The following is a 14630-nucleotide window of genomic DNA, read 5'->3' as shown; positions in this document are numbered from 1 at the left end:
TTGCAAAAAAACATCCAGATCCAAAACCAAAACACGAAAAGGTGGTTTTGGTAAAACCAACCCAAAACCAAAACACGAGCGGGGAATTAGAACCAAAACCAAAACACGAAAAGTGCCTGCCGAACATCTCTACTTCAGACACTCTGATCTCCTCCTGTGTCAGGAATCTCCCATCGCCGCTGCACTTGTCAAGCTGAAAGACAGGCAGCAGTGTATTAATAGTATTAAGGTGTGCTGGGGAGAGGGATGGGAGTGTAATTAATGTGTGTGGGGAGGGGGGAGTGTCATATTAATGTGTGCTGGGGAGGGGGATGTCAAATTGATGCGTGCTTTTCATATTAATGGATGTTGGGGAGGGGTTGTGGTGTCATAGTAATGCGTACTGGGGAGGGGTGATGGTGTCATATTAATGCGTGCTGGGGAGGGGGATGTCATATTAATGCATGCTGGGGAGGGGTTAGGAGATTCATATTAATGTGTGCTGGGAAAGGGGGGGAGTGGTATATTAATGTGTACTGGGGAGTGGCATATTAACAGTGTGTGCTGGGAAGGGGGGGTGGCATACTAACAGTGTGTGATGGGAAGGGGGGGTGGCATACTAACAGTGTGTGATGGGAAGGGGGGGTGGCATACTAACAGTGTGTGCTGGGAAGGGGGGGTGGCATACTAACAGTGTGTGCTGGGAAGGGGGGGTGGCATACTAACAGTGTGTGATGGGAAGGGGGTGGCATACTGACAGTGTGTGCTGGGGAGAGGGGGAGGTGTCATATTAACAATGTGTGCAGGAATGGGGGGTGGGGGGGCAGAAGTGGCATATTAACAGTGTGTGCTGCATGCTGGGTTTTCTGCTTTGAAAAGCCAGCAGTGCGAGCGGAAAAAAAGGAAATACTCACCTGCTCCGGCGCTCTGCTCTCATCTGTTACTGGCTGCTGTATCCTCTGACCGTTGGAGCAGCTCCTGCCTGAAGACAGAAGCTAGCCAGAGAAGGTAAGTGAAGTGTAGTGTAGGGAGAGGGGTGCAGGGTAGCGGCAATAGTGTAGTGTGTGCGGGGAGGGGGGAGCAGGGTAGTGGCGATGTAGTGGGTTGGGAGTGCTGTTCAGGGTAGCAGCTGCAGTGTATTATGTGTGGAGGATGTCCAGGGGTAGTACGTTCTTGTCTGGTGCCCGGCCGGTCCCTGGAAGATCTCTCTGCAACATCGAAGAAGAAGAGAACCGGAGGAAAGGCAGCGCTGTAGAAGGTGAGTAATTAAAGACTAATGGAGCTAATTGGAAAATGCAATTGCTTAATTAGTCATTAGGGAGGTGCCACAGCAGTTCAGAGCAATTCCGACCACTTTTGCTAAAGATATGGATTTTATGAAAAACTGGTCATGCTCTGGGGCGTGAGTATAAAATTACTCCCGCCGCTCAATATTTAAAAAACCCTGCACCCAATTGAATAGCAAAAATCTCATACCTGTGAGGAAAACACTATAGGTGCATGATTTTTGCTATTCTCGCATCTAATTGAATATGCCCCTAAGTGTGAAACAGATTATAAACAATGATGTACAGTATTTAGACAGTAGCTGAAGATGACCTCTGCCAACTGTGTGGGGTCATTTGCTAATCAGAGGTGCAGTACAAGACTCCTGTGAGCACAGCCATGACAGCAGTAAAATTGGTAGACTGTAGTATGTACATTAATTTTCACTGCTAAATAAGTCTACATGTAAAGATGTATGGATGTGGTCATAGAAGCCGTTTGTCTGGTTTTGTCTCGTAGGCAGTTATGGTGCACACAGGTTTCTAATTTGCAAAAATATTATTTTGCTTTGCAACTCCAGATATTTTAAGGTAAGATATATTTGAAGGCATTCCTGATTGATTGATTGATTGATTGATTGTATGCTGCTCCGGGCTATGTAAGGGCTACTTGACTAAGAAGGAAAGTGATGGAGTGATGCGTCAGATGACCTGGCCTCCACAATCACCCAACCTAAACCCAACTGAGATGGTTTGGGATGAGTTGGACCGCAGAGTGAAGGAAAAGCAGCCAACAAGTAAGTGCTCAGCACCTCTGGGATCTCCTTCCAGACTGTTGGCAAACCATTCCAGGAGACTACCTCATGAAGCTGATTGCAAGAATGCCAAGAGTGTGCAAAGCTGTCATCAAAGCAAAAGGGGGCTACTTTGAGGAATCTAAAATATAAAACATATATTTTGATTTGTTTAACATTTCTTTGTTTACAACATAATTCCATATATGTTCTTTCATAGTTTTGATGTCTTCAGTATTAATCTACAATGTAGAAAATAATTAAAATTAATCAAAACCATTGAATGAGAAGGTGTGTCCAAACTTTTGACTGGTACTGTATGTAACATGATTTTGAGACAGATTGAATGTGGGGAACAAAGGACAGTCCAGAGTCAAGAATGACACCTAGGCAGCGAGCTTGTGGTGTAGGGTTGATTGTTAAGTTATCGTTAAGTTACGCAGAGGTGTAACTAGGGTAGGTCGAGCAGGGCACGTGCCCTGGGCACTATGTAGATCTGACAGTGGGGGGGTGCCACTAGGGCAGTGTATTCAACAAAGTGTGATTTTTATGCTGCGTCCTGTTGCTACTATGGCCCCCGATGCCCCTGCGGGAGCTGTTGTAAGGCGAACAGGTTGCTGTGCGCATAAGGGCCTCCCGGCTGAAGACGCATGTCCATGCGATGCTGGAAGGGACAGGTGGTGCTGTCCCTTACAGCTGCCTGTTCCTGTGTGGTACCGGGAGGCGGGAGCAGAGTGCTGGACGTGCCAAGCTCCCTCTCTGCGTCGCCGCTCTACCCGGCCGGCCTCAGCCATGGGGACAAGGAGGCCTTGCTGCTGCTGGAGGCCTGCTCCGGGCTGGCCTATCTGAGGGTGGTCGCTGCCTTCTTCAACCCCTGAGGTAGTGCCAGGGAGCCTCATCACCAGTACAGATCTGTGCCCAGGTCTGCCTAATGTGTGTGCCACATATACTTTATGTATTGTGTACGTGTGTGCCATGTATGTGTCATGTACTTTCTGTGTGTGTGCCATGTATATATTGTGTGTGTGTGTGTGTGTGTGAGAGAGACATGTATGTATTATGTACTCTCTGTGTGTGACATGTATGCATTATGTAGTGTGTGTGTGTGTGTGTGTGTGTGTGTGTGTGTGTGTGAGACATGTATGCATCATGTACTGTGTGTGTCATGTATGTATCTCCTATAGGGTGCTGTTTTACATACTGTACACTGTAGATCTGCAATAGTGTCCTATGGGGGCTGTTAGTGTGTATAATACACCTCTGTTACTGTACCATATATCACACATACACAAACGCACACACAGGTGTAACAGTGTCACATACAAATGTTGACACCTATATTTACACCGACATACACATGATGATACCTACGCATACATTGACATGCACACGGTGACACCTATACGTACGCAGACAATTATACTTACATCAACATACATATGCTAACACACTGACATTCACACGCTGACACTTATACATACACCGATATACACACACTGACACTTATACATACACCAGCATACACACGCTGACACTTATACATACACCGATATACACACACTAACACTTATACATACACCGACATACACACACTGACACTTATACATACACCGATATACACACACTGACACTTATACATACACCGACATACACACACTGACACTTATACATACACCGACATACACACGCTGACACTTATACATACACCGACATACACACGCTGACACACTGACATTCACACGCTGACACTTATACATACACCGATATACACACACTGACACTTATACATACACCAGCATACACACGCTGACACTTATACATACACTGACATACACACGCTGACACACTGACATACACACGTTGACATTTGTACATACACCGATATACACACGCAGACACTTATAAATACACCGACATACACACGCTGACTTATACATACACCGACATACACACGCTGACCCTTATACATACACCAGCATGGACACGCTGACACACTGACATACACATGCTGACTTATATACATACACGACAAAGAGACGCTGACTTATACATACACCAGCATACATACACTGACATACACCGAAATACACACGCTGACTTATACAGTACATACACCAGCATACACACACACCGACATACACACGCTGACACTTATACATACACCAACATACACATGCTGACATACACACACTGACACTTATACATACACTGATATATACACACGCTGACACTTATGCATACACCGGATTACACACCCTGACACTTATACATACACACAATGGCATTTATACATACACCGACATACACACGCTGATTTATACATACACTGACATACACACCCTGACACTTACACATACAACAGCAAACACACACTGACATACACATGCTGACACCTATACATTACATACACACGTATTTATACACTGACATGCACATGCTGACACCTATTTATAAATACACTGACATACATTTTAACACCTATACATACACAGGCATACACACCCCTAAATCTATACATACACTGACAAACGCACCTTGACACCTATATATACAGATGATGGTGTGTGCTGAGAGACGCCACAGGGGGGAGATGATGGTGTGCTGAGAGACGCAGGGGGAGATGATGGTGTGGCTGAGAGGTGATGCAGGAGGGAGATGATGGTGTGCTGAGAGATACAGGCTGGATATGAAGGTGTGCTGAGAGATGCAGGCTGGATATGAAGGTGTGCCGAGAGACGCAGGCTGGATATGAAGGTGTGCTGAGAGACGCAGGCTGGAGATGATGGCGTGCTGAGAGACGCAGGCTGAAAATGTTGGTTTGCTAAGAGATGCAGGCTGGATATGAAGGTGTGCTGAGAGATGCAGGCTGGATATGAAGGTGTGCTGAGAAACGCAGGCTGGATATAAAGGTGTGCTGAGAAACGCAGGCTGGAAATGAAGGGGTGCTGAGAGACGCAGGCTGTATATGAAGGTGTGCTGAGAGACGCAGGCTGGAGATGATGGCGTGCTGAGAGACGCAGGCTGAAAATGTTGGTTTGCTAAGAGATGCAGGCTGGATATGAAGGTGTGCTGAGAGATGCAGGCTGGATATGAAGGTGTGCTGAGAAACGCAGGCTGGATATAAAGGTGTGCTGAGAAACGCAGGCTGGAAATGAAGGGGTGCTGAGAGACGCAGGCTGTATATGAAGGTGTGCTGAGAGACGCAGGCTGGATATGAAGGTGTGCAGTGAGACGCAGGCTGGAGATTATGGTGTGCTGAGAGACACAGGCTGGAAATGATGGTGTGCTAAGAGACGCAGGCTGGATATGAAGGTGTGCTGAGAGACGCAGGCTGGATATGAAGGTGTGCTGAGAGACACAGGAGGGAGATGATTGTGTGGCTGAGAGACGCAGGGGGCAGGATGTGACACAGGAGGGAACAGGATGTGAGTCTGGTTGAACCGTTGTTGTATGATGCTGACCTTGTTAATATTCCTGCACAAACAGGCATCTCCTGGATGATGTGATCTCCTACATGAATAGTGAATACCGACTGAAGACGTCGTCTGCCTTAGATGATACATTTCTTCAGAGGTTCCACATTGTGAGAAACCATCATATAGGTAAGGTGCATGTGGTATTTAAAGGAATTTGTGTGATGTAAAACAGGTGGCGTGTGATCAGTGCTGCAAGTGTGGCGGTACTGCGTACCAGTTAGAAATTCCCGGCTGGTACGCAGTACGGCCGGGCCGCCACCTTGCAGACACCAGGTGTCGGAGAGAGGAGAGTGCAGCATGCGTCGCTCCTCTCCTGCCTGCCGAGTGAGTGCGGAGTCCAGACTCCAGTGACCGTCAGTCTCTCCTTCTCCTGCAGCGTTGGCATCCTATATCTTAGATCTAATGCCAATCAGAGCTCACAAACCACAGACAATCAGGTGCCGCCGTGGGAGGAGAGGAGACCAGACTGAGCGGGCAGGAGAGGCGCGTGCTGCGCTCTTCTGTCCCTGACAGTCACATTGCACAGCAGTCCCCAGACAGCAGCAGCAACAATGGTGAGTTGCTCTGCTGGAGGCATATCTGGCACTGTGGGGGCATGTGTATTTGGCAATGTGGGGGCATATCTGGCACTGTGGGGGCATGTGTATTTGGTAATGTGGGGGCCTATCTGGCACTGTGGTGGCATGTGTATTTGGCAATGTGGGGGCCTATCTGGCACTCTGGGGGCATGTGTATTTGGCACTATGGGGGCATATCTGGCACTGTGGGGGCATATCTGGCACTGTGAGGGCATAGGTGTATCTGGCACTGTGAGGCCATAGGTGTATCTGGCACTGTGAGGGCATAACTGGCACCCTGGGGTCATATGTGGATCTGGCACCGCAGGGGCATATGTGGATTTGGCACCTTGGGGGCATATGTGGATTTGGCACCATGGGGGCATATGTGGATCTGGCACTGCACTATTGGGGTCATATGTGTATCACGCCCCCATTTCTCTAACGTCCTAAGTGGATGCTGGGGACTCCGTAAGGACCATGGGGAATAGCGGCTCCGCAGGAGACTGGGCACATCTAAAGAAAGCTTTAGGACTATCTGGTGTGCACTGGCTCCTCCCCCTATGACCCTCCTCCAAGCCTCAGTTAGATCTCTGTGCCCGAACGAGAAGGGTGCACACTAGGGGCTCTCCTGAGCTTCTTAGTGAAAGTTTTAGTTTAGGTTTTTTATTTTCAGTGAGACCTGCTGGCAACAGGCTCACTGCATCGAGGGACTAAGGGGAGAAGAAGCGAACTCACCTGCGTGCAGAGTGGATTGGGCTTCTTAGGCTACTGGACATTAGCTCCAGAGGGACGATCACAGGCCCAGCTTGGATGGGTCCCAGAGCCGCGCCGCCGGCCCCCTTACAGAGCCAGAAGGCAGAAGAGGTCCGGAAAATCGGCGGCAGAAGACGTCCTGTCTTCAACAAGGTAGCGCACAGCACTGCAACTGTGCGCCATTGCTCTCAGCACACTTCACACTCCGGTCACTGAGGGTGCAGGGCGCTGGGGGGGGGGCGCCCTAAGACGCAATAAAAACACCTTGGATGGCAAAAAAATGCATCACATATAGCTACTGGGCTATATGGATGCATTTAACCCCTGCCAGAATACATAGAAAAACGGGAGATAAGGCTGCCGATAAGGGGGCGGAGCCTATCTCCTCAGCACACTGGCGCCATTTTCCCTCACAGCTCCGTTGGAGGGAAGCTCCCTGGCTCTCCCCTGCAGTCACTACACTACAGAAAGGGTTAAAAAAGAGAGGGGGGCACTAATTAGGCGCAGTATTAACTATACAGCAGCTATAAGGGGAAAAACACTTATATAAGGTTATCCCTGTATATATATAGCGCTCTGGTGTGTGCTGGCAAACTCTCCCTCTGTCTCCCCAAAGGGCTAGTGGGGTCCTGTCCTCTATCAGAGCATTCCCTGTGTGTGTGCTGTATGTCGGTACTTTTGTGTCGACATGTATGAGGAGAAAAATAATGTGGAGACGGAGCAGATTGCCTGTAATAGTGATGTCACCCCCTAGGGGGTCGACACCTGAGTGGATGAACTGTTGGAAGAAATTACGTGACAGTGTCAGCTCTGTATAAAAGACAGTGGTTGACATGAGACAGCCGGCTACTCAGCTTGTGCCTGTCTAGACGTCTCATAGGCCGTCAGGGGCTCTAAAGAGCCCGTTACCTCAGATGGCAGATATAGACGCCGACACGGATACTGACTCCAGTGTCGACGGTGAAGAGACAAATGTGACTTCCAGTAGGGCCACACGTTACATGATTGAGGCAATGAAAAATGTTTTACACATTTCTGATAATACGAGTACCACCAAAAAGGGGTATTATGTTCGGTGAGGAAAAACTACCTGTAGTTTTCCTGAATCTGAGAAATTAAATGAGGTGTGTGATAATGCGTGGGTTTCCCCCGATAACAACTGATAATTTCTAAAATGTTATTGGCATTATATCCTTTCCCGCCAGAGGTTAGGGTGCGTTGGGAAACACCCCCTAGGGTGGATAAAGCGCTCACACGCTTGTAAGAACAAGGGCTCTACCCTCGCCTGAGATGGCCGCCCTTAAGGATCCTGCTGATAGAAAGCAGGAGGGTATCCTAAAAGGTATTTACACACATACTGGTGTTATACTGCGACCAGCAATCGCCTCAGCCTGGATGTGCAGTGCTGGGTTGGCGTGGTCGGATTCCCTGACTGAAAATATTGATACCCTAGATAGGGACAGTATATTTTTGCCTATAGAGCATTTAAAAGATGCATTTCTATATATGCGTGATGCACAGCGGAATATTTGCCGACTGGCATCAAGTCTAAGTGCGTTGTCCATTTCTACCAGTAGAGGGTTATGGACACGTCAGTGGTCAGGTGATGCGTATTCCAAATGGCATTTGGAAGTATTGCTTTATTAAGGGGAGGAGTTATTTGGGGTCGGTCTTTCAGACCTGGTGGCCACGGCAACAGCTGGGAAATCCACGTTTGTACCCCAGGTCGCCTCTCAACATGAGAAGACGCCGTATTATCAGGCACAGTCTTTTCGTGGACAAGCGGGCAAAAGGTTCCTCATTTCTGCCCCGTGACAGAGGGAGAGGAAAAAGGCTGCAGAAATCAGCCAGTTCCCAGGAACAGAAACCCTCTCCCGCCTCTGCCAAGCCCTCAGTATACGCTGGGGCTTTACAAGCAGAATCAGGCACGGTGGGGGGCCCGTCTCAATGAATTTCAGCGCGCAGTGGGCTCACTCGCAAGTAGACCCCTGGATCCTTCAGGTGATATCTCAGGGGTACAAATTAGAATTCGAGACTTCTCCCCCTCGCCGTTTCCTAAAGTCGGCTTTACCGATGTCTCCTTCTGACAGGGAGACAGTTTTGGAAGCCATTCACAAGCTGTATTCCCAGCAGGTGATAATCAAGATACCCCTCCTGCAACAGGGAACGGGGTATTATTCCACACTGTTGTGGTACCGAAGCCGGACGGCTCGGTGAGACCGATTCTAAATCTAAAATCTTTGAACACTTACATACAGAGGTTCAAATTCAAGATTGAGTCACTCAGAGCAGTGATTGCGAACCTGGAAGAAGGGGACTACATGATGTCTCGGGACATCAAGGATGCTTACCTTCATGTCAAAATTTACCCTTCTCACCAAGGGTACCTCAGGTTTATGGTACAGAACTGTCACTATCAGTTCAGACGCTGCCGTATGGATGGTCCACGGCACCCCGGGTCTTTACCAAGGTAATGGCCGAAATGATGATATTCCTTCGAAGGAAGGGAATTTTAGTTATCCCTTACTTGGACAATTCCCTGATAAGGGTAAGATCCAGGGAACAGTTGGAGGTCGGTGTAGCACTATCTCAGGTAGTGTTGCGGCAGCACGATTGGATTCTCAATATTCCAAAATCGCAGCTGGTTCCGACGACGTGTCTTCTGTTCCTAGGGATGATCCTGGACACAGTCCAGAAAAAGGTGTTTCTCCCGGTGGAGAAAGCCAGGGAGTTATCCGAGCTAGTCAGGAACCTCCTAAAACCGAGCCAAGTCTCAGTGCATCAATGCACAAGGGTTCTGGGTAAAATGGTGGCTTCCTACGAAGCAATCCCATTCGGCAGATTCCACGCAAGAACTTTCCAGTGGGACCTGCTGGACAAATGGTCCGGGTCGCATCTTCAGATGCATCAGCGGATAACCCTGTCACCAAGGACAAGGGTGTCCCTCCTGTGGTGGTTGCAGAGTGCTCATCTTCTAGAGGGCCGCAGATTAGGCATTCAGGACTGGGTCCTGGTGACCACGGATGCCAGCCTGCGAGGCTGGGGAGCAGTCACACAGGGAAGGAATATCCAGGGCTTATGGTCAAGCCTGGAGACATCACTTCACATAAATATCCTGAAGCTAAGGGACATTTACAATGCTCTAAGCTTAGCAAGACCTCTGCTTCAAGGTCAGCCGGTGTTGATCCAGTCGGACAACATCACGGCAGTCACCCACGTAAACAGACAGGGTGGCACAAGCAGCAGGAGGGCAATGGCAGAAGCTGCAAGGATTCTTCGCTGGGCGGAAAATCATGTGATAGCACTGTCAGCAGTATTCATTCCGGGAGTGGACAACTGGGAAGCAGACTTCCTCAGCACGACCTCCACCCGGGAGAGTGGGGACTTCACCCAGAAGTCTTCCACATGATTAAAAACTCGACAGGTATTGCGCCAGGTCCAGGGACCCTCCGTCAATAAGCTGTAGACGCTCTGGTAACACCGTGGGTGTACCAGGCAGGGTATGTGTTCCCTCCTCTGCCTCTCATACCCAAGGTACTGAGATTGATAAGATGGAGAGGAGTAAGCACTATATTCGTGGTTCCGGATTGGCCAAGAAGGACTTGGTAACCGGAACTTCAAGAGATGCTCACGGAGGATCCGTGGCCTCTACCTCTAAGAAGGGACCTGCTCCAGCAAGGACCCTGTCTGTTCCAAGACTTACCGTGGCTGCGTTTGACGGCATGACGGTTGAACGCCGGATCCTGAAGGAAAAAAGGCATTCCGGATGAAGTCATCCCTATCCTGATCAAAGCCAGGAAGGATGTAACCGCAAAAACATTATCACCGCAATTGGCGAAAATATGTTGCGTGGTGCGAGGCCAGTAAGGCCCGACGGAGGAAATTCAACTGGGTCGATTCCTACATTTCCTGCAAACAGGAGTGTCTATGGGCCTGAAATTGGGGTCCATTAAGGTTCAAATTTCGGCCCTGTCAATTTTCTTCCAAAAAGAACTAGCTTCAGTCCCTGAAGTTCAGACGTTTGTAAAAGGGGTACTGCATATACAGCCTCCTTTTGTGCCTCCAGTGGCACTTTGGGATCTCAATGTAGTTTTGGGTTCCAAAAGTCACATTGGTTTGAACCACTTAAATCTGTGGAGTTAAAATATCTCACATGGAAAGTGGTCATGCTGTTGGCCCTGGCCTGGGCCAGGCGCGTGTCAGAATTGGCGGCTTTATCCTGAAAAAGCCCTTATCTGATTTTCCATTCGGACAGGGCGGAATTGAGGACTCGTCCTCAGTTTCTCCCTAAGGTGGTTTCAGCGTTTTCACCTGAACCAACCTATTTGTGGTGCCTGCGGCTACTGGGGACTTGGAGGACTCCAAGTTGCTAGACGTTGTCAGGGCCCTGAAAATATATGTTTCCAGGACGGCTGGAGTCAGGAAATCTGACTCGCTGTTTATCCTGTATGCACCCAACAAGCTGGGTGCTCCTGCTTCTAAGCAGACTATTGCTCGTTGGATTTGTAGTACAATTCAGCTTGCACATTCTGTGGCAGGCCTGCCACAGCCAAAAATCTGTAAATGCCCACTCCACAAGGAAGGTGGGCTCATCTTGGGCGGCTGCCCGAGGGGTCTCGGCTTTACAACTTTGCCGAGCAGCTACTTGGTCAGGAGCAAATACGTTTGTAAAATTCTACAAAATTGATATCCTGGCTGAGGAGGACCTGGAGTTCTCTCATTTGGTGCTGCAGAGTCATCCGCACTCTCCCGCCCGTTTGGGAGCTTTGGTATAATCCCCATGGTCCTTACGGAGTCCCCAGCATCCACTTAGGACGTTAGAGAAAATAAGAATTTACTTACCGATAATTCTATTTCTCATAGTCCGTAGTGGATGCTGGGCGCCCATCCCAAGTGCGGATTGTCTGCAATACTTGTACATAGTTATTGTTACAAAAATCGGGTTATTATTGTTGTGAGCCATCTTTCAGAGGCTCCTCTGTTATCATGCTGTTAACTGGGTTCAGATCACAGGTTATACGGTGTGATTGGTGTGGCTGGTATGAGTCTTACCCGGGATTCAAAATCCTTCCTTATTGTGTACGCTCGTCCGGGCACAGTATCCTAACTGAGGCTTGGAGGAGGGTCATAGGGGGAGGAGCCAGTGCACACCAGATAGTCCTAAAGCTTTCTTTAGATGTGCCCAGTCTCCTGCGGAGCCGCTATTCCCCATGGTCCTTACGGAGTCCCCAGCATCCACTACGGACTATGAGAAATAGAATTATCGGTAAGTAAATTCTTATTTTTCATTGGCCATGTGGCCACACCCATTTTTGGTGAGCATGTGCCTTCGGCGCACGCACACAGTGCCACTAAGAATTTTTTCTACTTGCACCACTGCGTGTGATGTTGATACGCCCCTTCTGGAGTGTGGCCACACCCATTCTTTTGGATGTGCCGCACATAATTTACTATGTGGGTCTTTTTTGGGGGGAAGGGGGGCACCATTCTTAATCTTGCCCTGGGCTACAAACGGGGTTTGACTGGCCCACAGGGGAAAAGGGGAAACCACTGGTGGGCCCTACTGCCTGTGGGCCCCTCTCCTCCTCTAGGGATCAAGTTCCAGACTATCCTAGTGCACTGGATTTATGCATTATACATATGTTACATTATACTTCACAATAATTTGGATTATTATATATTTACCAAGGGGCACAGAACATGTAATGGTTAGCCAAACCTCTGTGGTGGCTGGCCATGCCCCCACTGGAACCTGTCTATACCTTTAAGCATGGGCCCCTACAGCAGCATTCCCCCGGTGGGCCCTTAATGCCCCAGTCCGACACTGGCTTCAAAAGCCTTAGTTACGCCTCTGCAACAGTGATAGAGATATCAGGATGGCAACTATTATTGGGCTGTGGAAATATAATTAATTCTGTTTTAGAGATATTAAGTTTGAGGTGGCGAGATGTCCTCCAAGACAAGATAAGAGAAAGGCATTCGGTGACACGGCCCAATACAGATGGTGACAAATCTGGGGAAGATAGGTAGATTTGAGTATCATCCACAGCTGATTAGTTTGCCAAGAGATGTGGTATAGATTGAGAAAAGCAGAGGACATAAGACTGAGCCTTGCAGTACTTCAAGTGATAGAGGTAGCGAAGAGGAGATGGATTCAGAGAAATGAACACTGAAAGAGCGATTAGATAGGTAGGTTAAGAACCAAGAAAGGGCTGTGCCCTGGAGACCTAGGGATTGTAGTGTTTGTATGAGAAGAGAGTGGTCAACAGTGTCAAAAGCAGCAGAGAGATCAAGGAGAATAATAAGTGAGCAATGGCCTTTAGATTTAGCAGTGGCCAGATCATTCACTACCTTAGTCAGTGCTGTCTCTGTTTAGAGTTGGGCACAAAAGCCTGACCGAAGTGGGTCCAATAAGTTGTGTGAGTTAAGAAAGTGTGCGAGGCGAGTGTAGGCAAGTCTCTCAAGTAGCTTGGAGGGGCATGGGAGCTGAGAGATGGGACGGTAGTTTGAGAGAGAGTTAGAGACAGAATTTTTTTTTTCAGAATGGGAGTGATCACCACATGTTTAAACAAGGATGGAAAGAGACCAGTAGACATAGAGATTACAGATTTTAGTTAAAGTTGGGATGAGCACAGGAGACAGAGCTTTACTTATTTGTGAGGGCATAGGACCAAGGGGTGAGGTAGTAGAGTAGGCAGATGAGAAGAGTGCAGATATTTCATCTTCATTTGTAGGATCAAATGAAGAGAAGGTGTTAGAGGGTGCAGGAAGGGAATTGAGCAGGTACTGGCTGTGGAAGAGCATACCATTTTATTTCAGATCTTATCAATCTTGTCCTTGAAATAGGAAGCAAGAACTTGTGCACTGAGAGTAGCTTGTGGGATTGGTGAGGGAGGGATAAGAAATGATTTAGATGTATTAAAAAAGGATCAGAGGCTTGAGCAGAGATGATAGATTGGAATTATGTTTGTTTGGCAGTGTCCAGAGCATTACGATAAGAGTGGTAAATGCTTTGATATGTGAGGAAATCACTTGAACTATGAGATTTACGCAACTGACATTCTACTTTCTGTTTTTGTAGGTGTCTTGTAAATTTAGAATTCCATGGTTGACAATGACATCTAAGTCTACGTGGAGTGTGATAAGTTGCTGGAGCCACTACATCGAGTGCTGTTCCTAGAGTCTGGTTCAGGTGTGATACAGCAGTCTCAGGAGAGGTGAATGTAGACATTGGTGGAGAATAGTTGTTACAGAATGGTGGATAGTTGTTGACAACTGCTAGCATTAATATTTTTGCAGGCTTGAGTAGGTTCGGTAAACTTCAGTGACATTGAGTTTGAAGTAATGGAGGAAAGCATGCAGGTAATAAGGTTGAGGGAGGCTGTGTCTGATTGGAGGAGCCATGTCTCTATTATAGCTAGTATATTGAGTTTTTTAATGAAAAGGTCATGGATAGATGTTAATTTGTTGCAAACAGCGTGCATTCCACAAAGCACATTTTAGTGTCTTGGAGGGTGACGAGATACGGGATGTTTATAAGGTTTGTTGAATTTACATTCTGTTGTGAATCAGCTGAATGTGAGTATTAAATGTGGATGGGACTTGAATTTGGAGATGTGTTACCAGCTAGTAGAAGCAGGAGAGAGAGATAAGTATAGTTGTGTGAGGTGTGTGATACTTTTTTGTGGTGACAGTTAAGGATGTTATAGTCAGTGTGTATAGATTATTTAAAAGCTCATGAGTGTTAATAATATGGGAGTGAATTAATGAGGCTGCAATGTGCACAGAGAGATGAGTTGCAGT

At 47.8% G+C, this 14630-nt stretch overlaps 1 long non-coding RNA gene across 1 annotated transcript in view; it reads left to right on the top strand.

Moving 5' to 3' along the window:
• The window catches only part of LOC134944968 (uncharacterized), a 109347-nt gene that overhangs the window by 54541 nt on the left and 40176 nt on the right, over positions 1–14630 (top strand). The window contains exon 2 of the long non-coding RNA XR_010182000.1: positions 5525–5640. This is a non-coding gene — a long non-coding RNA (uncharacterized LOC134944968). The remainder of the gene's footprint in view (positions 1–5524; positions 5641–14630) is intronic.

Source organism: Pseudophryne corroboree, chromosome 7 (assembly GCF_028390025.1).
Source record: "Pseudophryne corroboree isolate aPseCor3 chromosome 7, aPseCor3.hap2, whole genome shotgun sequence".
Taxonomy (NCBI): domain Eukaryota; kingdom Metazoa; phylum Chordata; class Amphibia; order Anura; family Myobatrachidae; genus Pseudophryne; species Pseudophryne corroboree.
This window is presented reverse-complemented; position numbering and strand designations above follow the sequence as displayed.